Consider the following 16,653-nt stretch of genomic DNA (forward strand, 5'->3'; position numbering starts at 1 on the left):
AACATATGACATCTTTGGATTAAATTGGACAAATTCGTAATGCATGTCAAATAACAAAATAGCTGTTTTTATGTAGCACTTTCCACTTACAATTAACTGATGAAAGCATTGTCAAAACACGTTACCCCTTTCATGGATTCAGGTACATTTTGTTTCATGTGCAGTGCAGACTATCTACTCCACTGAAGTGCATTCAAGCAAGGAGGTACATGATATTTTCTTGATTGAAGCTGTCACCTTTCACAGATGCATATATGCCTATCCATTCATAACAACACTGACATTCTTTTGTGTACCCTCTTATACACCTGAATAGAGAGAGGCAGTATAAATAAAATGCCTTGCTAGAAGACAACAATTTGACATGTGAAATACAAAATGAAATTCATCAAACAGGTTAATAATTTCAATTACATGTGATGTACTGTATTTAATAATTCCAAAGATGTTCTACCTAAACAGATACAGAGTGAAAAATTTATGCTAAAAAGGGTATTTAAATCATTACTGAAAATTGTCTGTCCTGATATTAAAAAAGTACATGCATATGCCGAATGGATGAAGAAAAGGAGATCCTAAATTCACAACAGGGAACAGAAATAACAAATATTTTATAGGAACTCTGATAGGAAACATGATAGTAAGTAAGTAGGGCACTTTGCGTAGGAGGATATTTTTATTGTTGTAGCTTTAGAAACGTAATGCAAACAGGACATCCTGAAACCGTATCAAAACAACACCAGTAGAGACCAAGACAATATGAATGCAAACAAATAGTTCAGTTATATATACACATCCAGGTGTAAAAGCAGAAGAGTGTTGGTTTTAACAGTTTCAGGTAACGATATACAATATGAATAATCTTTAAGTATTAAGTAATGAATACACTGCCAAATAATGAATATAACACATGTTCATTGTACAGAACTTATATCAGTGGATAATATTAGTCTGTAAATAATTTATTTACTATGACTTGTCTATTTCACCATATGATTGTAATAGTTTGTGTGATTAATGCATTTGTTAAATGTTTCAAATGTAAACTGTAGAAATTTGTTTCATCACTCCAAATTATTTTTATATATGAAACTGTATGTGTGCACATCAAAACCTTGCATAATCAAAGTTTCTACAAAAGCAGAACAAACATTTAGAATGCACATTAAATTGACTGTGATAAAGAAATGATGAGGGGAAATGCTGTGCAAGATACCGAATGGAGAAAAAGAAGTTCAAGAATTGAATATATTCCAATAGCTCCACTTTTTCAGATATTTTTTTGGTCAGGTTTAGCAATCATTTAGATGCAGAGTCACAATTCTCACTAGCAATTGGAGACTCATCAATTCTGACATTTTGCCCTTTTTACAGAAAATGTCAGCATGAAATGATTCCTCTAGCAGTAGCTCTTACAAGATGTTTTTTTTTTTTTCATTTTGGAATGAAGTGGAATGATAGAGGAAAGAAATGATAAGCTCAGAATCTAGTATTACTCATCGTATATGTCAATATCGCTGCTATTTCCTGGTGCCCTTCATGTTTTGTTGTTGTGATTTCCTTCTTTAGTGGCAATTTGGCTGGTTGGAGTTGTTTTCTCTGTTGATTTGCGACAGCGGTTGTTTTTCATTATAACTCCTGCAGAGTATACTATGCTGTTTTCGCAAGGAAATATAATTATTGCCTTGATATAGTTTCGTTTAAATAAAGTATATCCTGTAGAGTATATTAGTCTAGGCAAGCGTGTTTCAACCATTTCAAAGTAATGGTGCCCTTTCAAGAAATAATTTGTTTTGCATCACTCTGGCACTTGTCAAGTTACAGGTACATCAACAAATGTACAAATAGGCATATGGGCACATTTTCACAAGGGGAACTGCATGGCACCCTTCAGGCTTGTTCAGACGTAGCACGATAAACTGCCTCAAAACGTGTGAGATCTGTGTTTATAAGATAGGGAAATGAGAAGCGTAGTACACTCTACAATACATCATCATTAAAAAAACGCAGTGTTTTTGCCTTCGAAAAACGCTAGTCTAGGCTGCTTTTACACCCATCACCATATTAGCATTTATTAGTTTGTCTGCTTGCGGACATTTTGTTGAATTTGATGACAATGAATATCGGTAACCTCCCCCAAAAAAATAAAAAAAAAATAAAATAAATAAATAAATAAATGAATGTTCAGTTTGTATTCCTCTGACTCTGCCCATCTTCTTTCTCCCATATTTTTACCCCCTCTGTTTCTTCTTATTTTGTTTAATTCTATCTTTCTCCCTGTCATCTCTTCCTATCTGTCCTCTCCCCTCTTCCCTTGCTCTTCTCCTTAAGTTTGATGTTTTTTTAAATATATTTGCTTGTTTTATTAGTTTTGTAATGTTCGGATTTGATTGTTCAGTCGTTCTCTCTCTTTCTGTCTTAATGCAGTTGAGAATAAGTAATGAGAATTTAGTTTTAAATTTAGAAATGAGGTCTGAGGGGAATATTCACAAGCCCTAGTATCTTTTCCCCCATGTTTTTCCCGCTTCCTCATTACTGCAGAGGGAGGTCACTGACCAACGTAAAACACACTTACCTGTGTAGAAACATGCGCTCCTCTATTTACGTGGCAACGTGATGCGAAAACCAGGCGGACATTGGGCCTCGGATATGGGCCGATTGTAGCTGGCTGATTGATTGCCAGCATTACAAAATTTGACTGTTTACTTGGGAGAAAGTGATTATTATTGCCAAGTATATATATATATCACTAGACTGATTGATTTTGAGACGAACAGGGAAAAAAGGAGAGAGTCCATTCCCAACTCTTGTAATGGATTATGCCCCCCCCCTTTTTTTTAAATTCTTGTCTTTTTACATTCACACATTTTATGAAAGCTTTTGCATGATAGATGGCTTGTTATGTTGCATTCAAAAAGATAGCCATGTGATGATCCATTTTAATAGCAGCCACATACACACTCTAAATAGCCATGCTCCTGAAAATGTATGCAAATATGACTTCAAACATCAACAGGGGGGGGGGGGGGGGGTCTGTAAACAGTCAAATATTGTGTAATAATCCAGTTATTTAAAGATGATGATTCTCAGTTTGCGCATAAAAACATGAAGCCTAATTTTCACTCAGTCTCGGGTAAAAGAAGATATTGGAGTTCGGAAGGACAGATGATGATGTAGCTAAGAATAGTATTGAGACTTCTGAGTTGTTTTGAAATAAAGCAACTACTATTAAAGCAGTTATAGAATTTAAAGGTTAGAAAGGAGATGAACAGAGAATGAGGTGCAGTGTTATTATAATGTGACTGCTGAGCAATTCTTCTTAGTATGTCTATTGATTCTTTGAACATTATTTAGAAGTCACTACTGATCAATTGTTTACACAATGGCTATTTATTCTTCCAATAGATTTTTAAGAAACAAGCATTGTTTGGAGAGAAAAACAGAGACAACCACCGAACACATTTTAGAATTCTAAGTTAGAGATGATGTTCTAGGAGTCCTGAGATATATCTATATATACACACAGAGATCCAGTATCATATGAAGGTCACTGATGATTACACTTTCTTGTTAAGGTTATCCATTCTCAGAATAATGTTAAGAAGTAAGAAGTATTTGAACAAACAACCACCAAGCAAAAAAAAAATAGAATTTAAAGAGGTATGGTAAGATTTCCATGTTTACAAATATATATATATATATATATATATATATATATATATTCAAAGTAGAATTTTACATTTATGCTTAGCTCTTGTTTACAATAGAATTATATATTCACAGACTAAAGTTAAGGAATAAGAATCGCTCAAAAAATCAACCACCAAACAAAAATAAGAATTAAGGTTAGAGTGCTGTGTCACTGATGAGTACCCCTTTGCAATATGATATGTAAGAATATGTAAGAAAATTAGCCAAGCAACAGCCAATGACAGAATTTTTCAAGCTAAAAGAAGAAACGTCCATGTTTATTGAGATGTATACACATTATCATTACAATGTCACTGCCTAGCACTCCTAACAACATAGCTATTTAGTCTGTGCAAATGTTTACACTATGCCTGTCATGCTGTAGTCTCATCTTTCGTTCTTCCCTGCATACGTATGTCATATGGTCTCCCTGTAGACTGCCAGCACGTGATGCGCTCAGGGAATATCAGTGCTCACGGACGGATCACGTTATAGTGGCCTAACCCGATCTGACCGATGATAGATATTTCATTAATCGGAGGTACCGTAAAGTAGTGTCTCTGTTTAGAGGCCTTCCTTCCGTCATATGTTAAAGTCAATAAAGCCATAATGTGGATTTCGAGGAAACTGAATAATTTTCACAGTAAAGCAGCACAAATGGCATTGCATCTTGTGCAGGATGGATCCATGCAGTTTTGAAAAGAATCAGCAAATATACTAACTGTTCACAAATCCTAAAAATGAGAATCTTTAAAAACAAATTTACAATCAATTTTGACACAGTGAATTAATTTACCACAATGACATTTGTTAATGCTTCCTATTAGAAAGAAGTTTTTTATAGAGACATGAATACCTGGATTGATTCATGAACAGATTAATCAGTTGTTCCATGGCATGTATTTTTACTTCTATATCTGGTGTCTGGGGTATAGCTGTGTTATCGGCAAACATATGCACATTATGATTAAATGGAAAACTTGCTTATAAGCTCTCTTGCAAAATGTGACTGTGACATTTTATTGTAAACCGAGAGTGGTTTATTACTAATTATTCATGTAAAATAAGACCCCTTCAAATGACATTAAGTTATTTTGGTAACAAAAGCCACATTAGCAATGAGTTAGATGCTTTCCAATTCTCATACAAAGTATGAAAGTGATATTGTATTATACCCCATTAGTGGCTTATGATAAATACTTTATAACCCTCATTTATGATAGTAACCACATTAACATGGTACAAGGAGAATATAGTTTCACATTGCAAATTTCCAGTAGTTAGTTTTAACGGGCAATCCAACTTATGTAACAAGTTGAATTATTGAATTAAGGCCCTTCATATTCTATCAAATTGTGCCCTCGTCTGTGCGATTTGGGGCCTTATCATGCCTGCTACCACTTTGAGTCTTTCTCATTTTAAAATAAAAACCTGGTTCTAACCCTGGTTCATTCACGTAAAGTGGGGGCATTGCTACAAATGGTTGATTTCACCAGGGAGAGTTTAGGCCCTTCTCATCAATCAAGCAACGTAGGAACAATTTCAATCTAATTGAAGGTGCTCAAAACAGTTACAGCCACATTTTGGTATCAGGCAAAGGAGACTAAGACTGATAAAGTGATACACATAACTTGATATTGAGAAAAATCGAGTTCATACAGGCCCCCCCCCCCTCGTTGACAACCAACGTATTGCTCTTTAAAAAATAAATGTTTGAGGCATTCATTTCATAGCTGCGATGTATAGATTGTAATTTTATACCTGCTTATCGTGATTGAGATTGGATCTGTATTACGCTTTCAAGTTTTATACAGTATGTGAATAAGTCATTCTGTTGTAACCCTTGAGTGGTTTATTAGAAATAATACATGCAACCCTTTCAAAAAGTAATTAGATAAATTGATAAGTACAGTCATGCACATTACATTAGCTTGGACAACAGTACAAGGACAATGGAGAGTGGCCTAGTTGTTGGTAATCATAAAATGGTGATGAAATGGTCCTGTCATTGATTGAACACTGGGTTTGTAATTTTTCTTACAAAATTTCCTTTAAATATTTACTCGCTCGCACCAAGCAAAGTCGTCCTTACCTGATTATACATGTCCTAACTCCTAACAGAAATTAATATCATGATGCTAAATAAAAGGTGAGTCAGATATTCCTTTCACATATTATAGCAGATTTAGTGAAACGGGAGTTCAGTACTGAATTTTTAATTGAATTTGCAGTCATGTTCTAAAAATAATTGCAAATATTTTCGAGAAAAAAACCTGCCCTCTCCTCCCTCTCCCTTTTTTTTTTTTTCTCTTACTCCATTCCTTTCTCTCTTTCTCTCACTCTTTCTTTTTTTGTTTAATCTATTTGAGTCAATTTAAAACTATTCTCTCTCTCTCTCTCTCTCTCTCTCTCTTTCTCTCTCTATCTCTGTGTGTGACTCTTTCACTCTCTCCCTCTCGTTCTTGCTCTTCCCTTATACATGTACAAATTATATATTTAACAAAAAACATCCCCCTCCCCGTGGATGATGTGTGAGGGCAGGGTCATAGGAGGCAGTCAACGTCAAGATCATCTAAACAATCAATGAACAATTTATCTAGCTATTAATAATCTTCAGGTATGCATGCTCATAGGAACAGCTAGTGGGTGCATGCATGGGGACCAAAAACAGCAGAGCTATGAATGGTGTGATATAATCATTCTTATCCTTTTATCAGTCAATTTATCTGTTTTCTTATTTTTCTTTTTCTCTACATCTCTTTTCTTTTTTTGTCTCTTTGTGCCTTTCCTTTACATCTCTTTATCTCTCCTCTTATTCCCATCCCATTTTCTTTTTTCTCCCTCTCTCTTTCTCTATCTCTCCCCCTCTCTCTCTCTCTCTCTCTTTACTCACTGTATCATACCGTATACCACATCACTCTCCTTCCCATCTCTTTCTTTCTCACTCTTTCTCTCTCCTGCACTCTTTCTCCCTCACTCTTTCATATACCACATCACTTCCTTTCTCATATGTCTCTCTCTCTCTCTCTCTCTTTCTCTCTATCACCATATCTCTTGATGATGTTTGAATGTACCTGTAAGTGCTTTTCGGCACAGAGACAATATTTTTCCTCTGCAAGTGTACAAAAATAGGCCAAGGCTCCAAGGTATTTAGTTCAAGCCATCCACTTCCCAGCAGCAGTGCTATAATTTGGACGGGAAAGATATAGCGAAAAAGAGCTGCCTATATATATATGTACTCCGTTGTTAGCGCACAGATGTCGCCTTTTTTTTGACACTGTGAATACTAGGATAGTAGGTTGATGAAGAGGATCGTTGTATACTTGAGCCGCCGTTTTAGCAATAACATTAATGATTGCTGTCTGATAAATGGGTTTACTCATCGTGAGCAGAGGATCCCCCCCCCCCTCTTTGCCGCGATACAAATGGTTTATGTTCCATGCGTGTTTGAAAGGGATGTATTGAAATAGGAGCATGTATAGTGTAACATGATGCATTTTAATGAATGGGGATTTTAGAATCATATTAAATGGTCATGTAAAGGGGATTAGATGCTAGTTGGTTGGCGATGAAGAAAGTAGTAATGATGGTGGTGAAGATGACAATAGTGCTTGTGACAATGATTACATTAAATGAGGAATAGAAAGATATTGTAATTTTTCTGTAAAAATAATCCAAAGTATTAAAACTTATATATGTATAATGAATTCATCCTACCATTTTTTAAATTTCTATTTTTTGTCATAATCCTTTTGATGTATGCACCTGCATGTACTTTTAGCTTACAATTACAGTTGTAGCTATTAAATGTGTAAAGAAAAACAAATTGAATGTGTAAGGCTGTATGATGCACTTATTTCACATTTCCTTGAATGACATTCTTTGTACTTTTTTCTTAACATTACACATATGCAGGGTCTCCAATTATAACAATTTTAAGGAAACTCAATAAATAAGACACTTACGGTAAATACAAATAATGCTTACCTGTAATCTTCCAAAAGAACACATCAAATTTTCTGCCAAAGAGGCCTCTCTATTTCCAATTCAACCTTGACTTGCCTCTAAATATAATAACCTTAATCATCAGCTATATAATACACGATTCATCATTACTTGTCTGATTGATGAGTACTAGTCAGATGAATTGGCCTAACGGGGAATATATTAAATAATCCCTTTATCGGGATGCAATTCATTCACTGGGGATTAGAGTCTATCCCATCCATTTTCTTCCCTCGGAGTAGTCTATGGCCCACAGGTGCTGTCAATCCCTTCATTCAGACTGCTAGAATTTATTATACAGCTATGCAAGAATCATATAGCTATTAGTCATTTTGTGTTCAGTCTGAATGTTACATAAAGACACGTTGTCTAGCAAAATGTGAAACGCATGTTTGAGCATTGTTTCAAACAATAATTGGTAAAGATTCAAGGTCCTAGCTGCTCTAGTCTAAACGTTGTATCCTACAAAAGCCCAAAAGGGCTAATTGTGAGTTCACTCTGATGATTAGCCAGATGCCATGTCAAGTTTCGTTTCAAAATTTGTTCTGTTATACAACGCTTCTACAATGTTGTTTTTAGTCTGTATGCTATTCTCTACATGACGTTTCTTTATACAAGAATCATAGAAATGTCCTACAGTCTGAATGGGCTACATGATGAGTGAATGCAGTATAGTTTTTTGAGAATTGATCTCTTTCAAAGGAGAAATATAATCTCACAGTCAGCGCTTCATCGCATTGTATAGGGAGATGGTTTGGATTAGTATTAAGATGTTTTGTAGCTAACCCTTTTGACAAATTTATATGATTTGTATTGACAGATATCTAAAAGATGGATTATTTAAAGAGGTAAAATTGATAAGATTATTGCAGCTAAAAGGTTTTGGTATATCAGGAAAACTGTACATGATGGCATGTTGGTGAGATGCAGATTCTGAGAGCATTGAATGAGCCTGTTACTTAGGAACCTAAAAAGTGCTACTGGATGTGTAGTTATATGAAAATAAAAATGTGTGAGTCAAACAAAAATTGTATTTATAAGACTCATAGCTGTGCCATAAGAAGATATTAACTCTGTAAAATGGAGGGGTGTAGATGTTAAATATACAAAAACCCTTGTATTATTTTTTCCTTTTCCCTCTTTATATCTTCACTCATATTTTCATCTGGAAATGCCTACATCAGTGCCCTAACTCTAATCCTGTCTTCTTTCTTATTTTCTTTAATTATCATTTTGTTATCTTCATCACTTTTCATCAGCTGAAGCCCAACAAATGTCATCATCCTATCACATACCCCAAGATATCTTTTTCATAATCCTCTGTGGACCTGAAGATATACCTCCTTAGAACATGCCCCCATCCATGTCTCATTTCTTATCTCTTCCTCTTTTTCTTATTTCTTGTTTCCAAAATATTTCAGTTTGATTAATTTGGAATCCAATCCCTTTGCCCTCATAAATGTCTATCTTCCCTCCAGTAGCATCTCTCATGTTCACCTCTCCATCCTGTCTTCAATGAACATCCCCAATCCAAAACATACCCCGTCGTCGGTTCTTATGGGAGAGCCTTTTCCATCCCTTCCCAGTTTTCATTTTCTTCATGATAAATCCATTTCTTGTTTCCATTTCCTGCATCTCTGTTCTGTTCTGTTCTAATGGTATACCCTTTCATTACTATCTCTCCAACATCCTGGTTCTTTCCGTTGCCTCCGATCCCACCCCTGTCTCCCGAATATTGTTGACCTCCTATAGGGGTCAATACTGCGCTAGTAAGTCCCTGGGTCTTTGGCTGCTGGGGGATGGAGCAGGGGGCTATTTTTAGCTCACGTTTGACGTCATCGAGCAGGATGATGCCTCTTTGCTGCCCTCCTGGACGAATTATGATTGACTTTTATTAAGAGCAACCAGCCGGTTGAATGCCTGTGGGAGCTGTAACTGAAAGCAAAGCCCAGATAGCTCTCGGCCTTGCTTGTCTAAGTACCCCTCCGCAGCACCCGAGGAAAATTGTACTCGCACAATTCCAAGCAAAGAAAGAAAGAAGATGCGCAGCCCTGATCCATTTAGCTGTTTGCATCACTCTCTGTTTCTCCTAATATCTGAATGATTTTCAATGACTCTCTCTCTCTCTCTCTCTCTCTCTCTCTCTCTCTCTCTCTATCTCTCACCTTCTCGGTTTCTCTATCTCATCAAGTATTTGATTCTCCTTTCTTCCCATTTTAGCTCCTTATTTATCCTGTAGTGCCTCAATCCAATTTTCTGTCGCCTGTTCTATTTTAAGATGCGCCCTAGTCTCATATATCATCAGGCCTGTTTGTGGAAATTGGTTTGTGGCTTCTTTTTCCCCTTTCTACTTGTGTTCTAAATGTCTTGTTTTTGTCTAGGTAATAGTTGCCATGTGTACTGTAATAACAGAAACTTTCATGGCATGAAACTGCCACAATAATTTGGTGGCATTTTGGAATGCCATGTCATTTGCTTTTTATTTCTGGAAGTGAAAAAGGAAATTGGAATGAAACTTATTCAATGTAATTTTTTTCCACTAGTTTCAAGAGATATGTCAGATGATCTTCTAATAAATCCATAATACAATAAGGAACTCTTATTAATTGGAGGCTACTCAACAAAAAATGCCTTGCTTTGCAATCTCACAGAGGATTGTGCAAAGTCATGTGCACACCTATATGTTGGTTTCACACATATCTGCCACATATGTGAATTTACATCACAGGACAGGATCTAAATTAATTTTTACCTCTCATTCTTTTGATATTCCATAGAAAGAGAAAATAAGACCTCGCTGGAACTTGGTATTTGTGGTACCTTCTATTATAAAAGGCAATCTGATTTTTTTTTTGGTCGAGGAAGGGGGGGGGGGGTTACTGAAAATGTATATATGTTTTGCCAGAGTTTACTTTAATATATTTTGATAATGTTTTAACTAACCCCATATTTAGACCACTAGTATTCCTTGTATAGTTATGAGATTCTCATTGATTATGATAAAGTTATTAATTTAACCTGGTCTGAACGTCATATAATGATATCTTATATTTATAACGAAACGTCATGTAGCGAGATGCCTGTTTGAGCATTGTTTCGAATGATAACCTGATAAAGAATCAGCATCCGGTTCTAGTCTGAATGTCAAATCGTGCAAAATTGTTTAAATGGGTGGAGCTTATCATGAGCACGCACTGATGATTGGCCAGCTGTGATGTCACCTGACCTTGTCATGTCACCTGACCTTGTCAAGAATATTTTCTTTATACAATGCTTATTTAATACAAGATTCATATAAATTTCCTTTAGTCTAAAAAGGCTGTCGATCAGTCATGTTTGTATGATATGAAAGTATGAAATGAGGCATTTAGAAACTGTTCTCATCCTTAAACTCTCATTGTTTTTATATCTCGGCCGGGTTCAGACTTCAGATGTCTGGAGGAATTGGTTGATTTATGACCAGCCCATCTGTGTGTAAACAATCAATGTATACATCCAATATTTCATACATACGTCATACGCCACATGCGCACATGCAGTCGTCATATTTCATTTATGTGCAGCCTTCCTCCACGTATGTTCCATTGTCTACCATACCATAACATTGTTACCCCCTTTTTGATGGGCGTGTATCATCCCGAATGTTTGTGCTCATGTCTTCATATTATGAAACAAGTTTTATCTGTTAAGATCCTCTCATGCGTCAATGGGATTACATATACAGTTTGATTTATGAGTGCCTGTCTCGTTCTCTTGATGCTTTGTAATGGCAACATTTTGAATGTTCTGTATTGCTGAATGTATAGGGGTATTTACTAGTTGATTGCATAGAGATTGAATTGGATGCACTTTATTTATTGATGTTTGACAGATAAAGCTATTGATATATCATGATATCATATGGGGTTACTTATAATGGGACAAACATTGACTTGTCTAGATTTTCTTCAGTAGTAAAAGTTAACTGTATCTTTGAATATATTCATATTCTATGTCTGACAATTAAGCCTTGCAGTTGTAATTTTTTAAAAGTTGTAAGTAAAATTTTGTTGGAGTGACATTGCAGTAAAATGTGTTAGAAAAAAAGAATGATATAGCTTATGTATGATAATTCACAGAAATGATTTAGCTTTGAGCAATTTATAGTTGTGCATCTATTTTTTTTTTCTATTATGAATGGTTACTCTTTAACTCCTGAATTAAGTAAGAATGAGATTATAATTGTTAATATTTTACTACATACATATGCAGTATAGAGAAAAAACCAAATCAAACTCATATAGAAAAACTATCTTATTTTTTTGTCAATTGCTGGAGTTTACGTACTACATAAATTTGATTTGGTAAATCATGAAATTCCCCTCCAACTAATATATTCTTGATGTTACCAGCGAATGAAATATTTCATTTGATAGTGGTTATTTGTAGAAATAGGTTAATCGCCTGTTCTGAAAATGATCGAAGCTTAAATTACATGCTTCAGGTTTAAACTACTGGTACCTACAAGCATTTATAGTAATACAGTAAATCCCGCTCATGAAAGATAAATCCTATGCATTAGTTGTATCTACTGAAGGTGAATGCTCTCATTATTCTTCATCGAGTCAGTGGCTTAACGATAAGAGGGTGGGGGGGGGGCAAGGGCAGTCAAATGGTGGAGAGAAGAAGAAGGGATAAGAGAGAAAGAGAGAAGAAATGGCATATGTTTGGAGCCATTAATTATGTATAAAATGATAAGAGTTTTGTGCCCTTCTGGCTCTGATCAAGGTAACTTCTTGCTCTGATCAGACAATGGAAGGGGGAAAAGAACATTAAAAAGAAGATGATACTTCTTCCTCTCACACCCAACCCCTAATCAATGGCCTTGTTAATGTACATCTTATCCACCGAGTAACACCCCCCCCCCCTCCCCCATAATACCAGTGGCCCCTCCATAAACAAAGTCTCACTACACCACTGAGAAGGGTATTAGTATATCAAAGGTATTCATGTACATCTGTATAGTAATTAGGTAAATCCCCTTTGGAAGGACATGCTCTCATTATGTTTCATCAGGGTATTAATGTATCAAGGGATTCTTATATCTGTTCAGCTATGAGATAAATCCCTCTAATGCTAGATAAATCCTGCATCGGTTTCGAACCATTGAATTTACAAGCTCTCATTGGTACAACCCTCATTGTACTTCATCTGGGTATTAATATATCAAATGGATCATAGAGATGAACGTTCCAATTCATTTCTTTAGTTATTGGTGATTATAGTCGTTAAAGTGAGTAGCATCTCTCCATCTCCAAAAAGCTTTTGTAATTCAGATGTATATCCTTTAACAAGTTAATGAATCTCCCAATATTTGTCTTTTCATGTTACTACTAAATAAGTATTTTATTTGATGGTGGTTATCTGCAGATATTGGTTAATTGCCTGTTTTGAAAATGTATCTGAAATTGCATGGATCAGTCGTTATAAGGTAACCCCCCCCCCCCCTTGTGAAAGATACATCCTTTATACGCATTGGTTTCTAACCAGTGGCTGCACAAGCTCTTATTGGTACAACCCCTCATTATACTTCATCAGGGTATTAATGTATCTAACGGATCAGAGATGAACGTTCCATTTTATTTCTTTACTTAGTGGTGATTAAGTGCTAAAAGAGAGAAGGAACTGCTCGTCTCTGGATGCTTTTACTTATAAGTGCTCCAGGCATCAATGCATTATGATACAAGTCTTGTGTGATGATACAAAATGCTCTTTCAAACAGATTTAGGTATTTGTGTAATGTAATAAGTCGAGTTATTTGATACAGTTTTGACTACAGGTATATAATTTGTATAATCTAGGATAAAGTCACAGTGTAGTGATCAAGCCCTAAGCTTTTTGTAAATGCTCATCATTAAACTGTTTTGTATTTTTAGTCGGGGTTGTGGGTATAAATATATGTTTGCGCTAGTACATCATCTCAAAATTATTGAAAAATACTGGGAGGAAGAGAGGTAGAGAGAGAGAGAGAGAGAGAGAGAGGGAGAAAGAAAGAACAGGAAAATGGAGGGGGCAGGGAAGACAGACTAATAAGACAGAGACCAATTTTGTTGATTATTTGATGAAATTAAATATTTCCCAGGAAATGTAAAATGTAGATGGGTAGAATTTGGATTTTGAGTAAGCCTTCCATCATGCTATTTTTCTAGTAACACGGTGGCAACTACTTTGGACAAATTAACATCAACATCTTTGATAGCCGTGTGCATCACATATTGAAATTGCAAACATGACATTCACATATTATGTAACCTGATCATAATTTGCATGGGACATACAATAGGGTACTGAAATTAGCCTTAAGTCTATTTTTCGGAAATAGATGCGATGGTGTTTAGTCTACTCTTACCAGTGAATATTCACCTAAATACGGCTGTATTAGCTTAATTAATCTATTCTAAAGCTAGGGCCGTATCATTCATTTAATCACTCCAAATTGCCTCTACACTGGATCAATCATTCTCTTTTCTCCTTTATTTTTCTTGCATGTATGCCTCTTGATAATGGTATTGGATAACTATTAGATGATTACCATTAATTAATCTTTGTGGGGTGAAAATTCCCAGGTCTTTGTTGCGTGTAGAATTGATAATGCAGACTGATCGAGTGACTCTAAGTTTGTCATGACGGCACCCTTTTAGCTTGTGCTCTGGTGTAAGACATTGTTTAGTAATTAATTGATAGTATATCATCAAGTATTCATCACTTGTCTGCGTGATGGTATTGGATCCATGTTGTGTACAAGGATAGGCCAGGGTGTGTGTTTGTGTAACTGGGTTTTTACAGACGTGTATCAATCACATATGATTATTTACGTCTGGGGGGCCGATCTTTCACATCACCATCTAAAAGACTCTACTTGGTTTCGAACCAGGGTCGCCTGAGCTAGTTTGTAGGGTAAGACACAGAGCTGACCAAACGAACGTACTGCTAGACCTACTCACATAATCACCCCACCCCCATCATAATCATTTTCAGCTATGAAAACTTGTGTAGTTATGTTTGAGTGCATCACGGACTATGCTGTGTGTATCAATAGAGGGGGTGATTCCTTTATAGCTTCACATCATGTTGCTTGAAGCACTGGAAATTCAAATATTCTGTCTAGGGCAAATCCAGGCCTATTAACAATTTAAATTGTCTTAATCTCTATTATCTCTTATTTTGAAACATTGTTTAGTGATTACCTTATAGATTTGTAGGTAAAGTTTAATTGTTTTTACAATATTATTGAAATCAATATGAACTCTAAATGAACACTTGATGATTTTTTAAAACATAAATTAAGACAATTCAACAAATCAATTAAAATCAATTAAGTTTAGATGCACCCCTCCCCCCCCCCTTAAAAAAAAAGACCCAAGAATTTTCAACTTAGATGAATTTCCTAGAGAATACATTTGCAAACATGTGAAGTGATTAGCATTAGTGAAGATATTGAATATAATGCTTATGTCAATAGAGGGCTCACTGTCATTACAGGCAGATATGGAACTATTACTGTTGCATTGGGTGTCTTGTTTTCCTTTGCATTTGCATAGATGTTCTTATCAATGATGGACAAAAATAACATACATGCACAGAAGGGGAAAAGAGGGGAAATTAAAAGAGGGATGAAAAGAAAAGTTGTATATGATTATTCTAATTTGTGATTAGAAAAAGTCTTGAAAATCAATAATGAGTAAAAACAGATGAAGATTATCATTGCAAATAGGAAATAAGAGAAAAATAAAAAAGCTCTATGATATTGGATGGAGGAAAGGGAGATAAAACACACAGGACCATGGGCGTAGATCCTTACTTAATATCTATGAATAGATCACCCCCCCCCCCCTCCCCACCTGAACAATAGGTATCAACTACAGATCTATGCCCATGCACAATAGACAATAGAAATGGTAAATTAAATGTTGGATTAATGTATTTCAAAGAGGATAAAGCATAAATGTACATCACACATGTTATTTTAACTCAAAGAATGGGATTGAAAACAGAGTCAGGGATTCACTGATATCATAAGATGGAGAGAAGAGGCACTATGATTTGATTAAAGAGATGGAAAGACGGACACAAAAAAGAACAAGAGATGAATGAGGAATCTAGTACAATTATGCACATAATCTCAGCCCACACAACTGAGATGCTATAAGAGATAAAGAATCATGACAAAAAATGCACCTTTAATACATTTATTCTTTTTCTTCACCAGTCACCCCTCCCCCCCCCCCCCCAAAAAAAAGGGGGGGATGGTGGTTTATATAGCATATGCACATAGGAAGACACTACGGTAGTTCATGCTAGAAAATTAAAGATGGATTATATGATTTCATATTTTATAAATTCATGTGTTCTTCAAAATAACACAAAGATTTTCAAGAAATTACCTTACAGTAAAATTTGATAGGCCATCAAACACATTACTATGATATAGTCATATCCATACATGATTTCTATGGGCAACACAATGAGGCATTGAGATCGCCTTTGAGTCTTTTGCATGGTGTTATTCGGTGTAAACATTTCATACTGACAGGTTTCATTTCAATCAACTTTCATGAATGAGATGTGATTAATGTGTGTGATGTATTTATGATATTAATCAATTTAACTGTATTTGTACAGATACTTGGAGAAAATTGTAAAGGAAAAGGCGATATATATCAAATACTCTGTGATTGGCTAGAATTGAATGATAGGAATAGTTGTATTACAAGTAGGCTTATATATCTAATTCTTTTTTTGTCTGGGCAATGAAAAGGTTACAACATCGACATAGAGGAAGCAAAATGAGATTTAAAGTGTTCCGTTAACACCACATAGTCTCAGGAATAGGAAGGGATGCATTCCACTAGCGTTGTATATACATACATGATGTGAATATGATCTGAAATGTCTTTATGCCTCCCCCGCATTTGCCTT

This window comes from Strongylocentrotus purpuratus, unplaced genomic scaffold (assembly GCF_000002235.5).
Source record: "Strongylocentrotus purpuratus isolate Spur 01 unplaced genomic scaffold, Spur_5.0 spur5_scaffold_6, whole genome shotgun sequence".
Classification (NCBI taxonomy): Eukaryota; Metazoa; Echinodermata; class Echinoidea; order Camarodonta; family Strongylocentrotidae; genus Strongylocentrotus; species Strongylocentrotus purpuratus.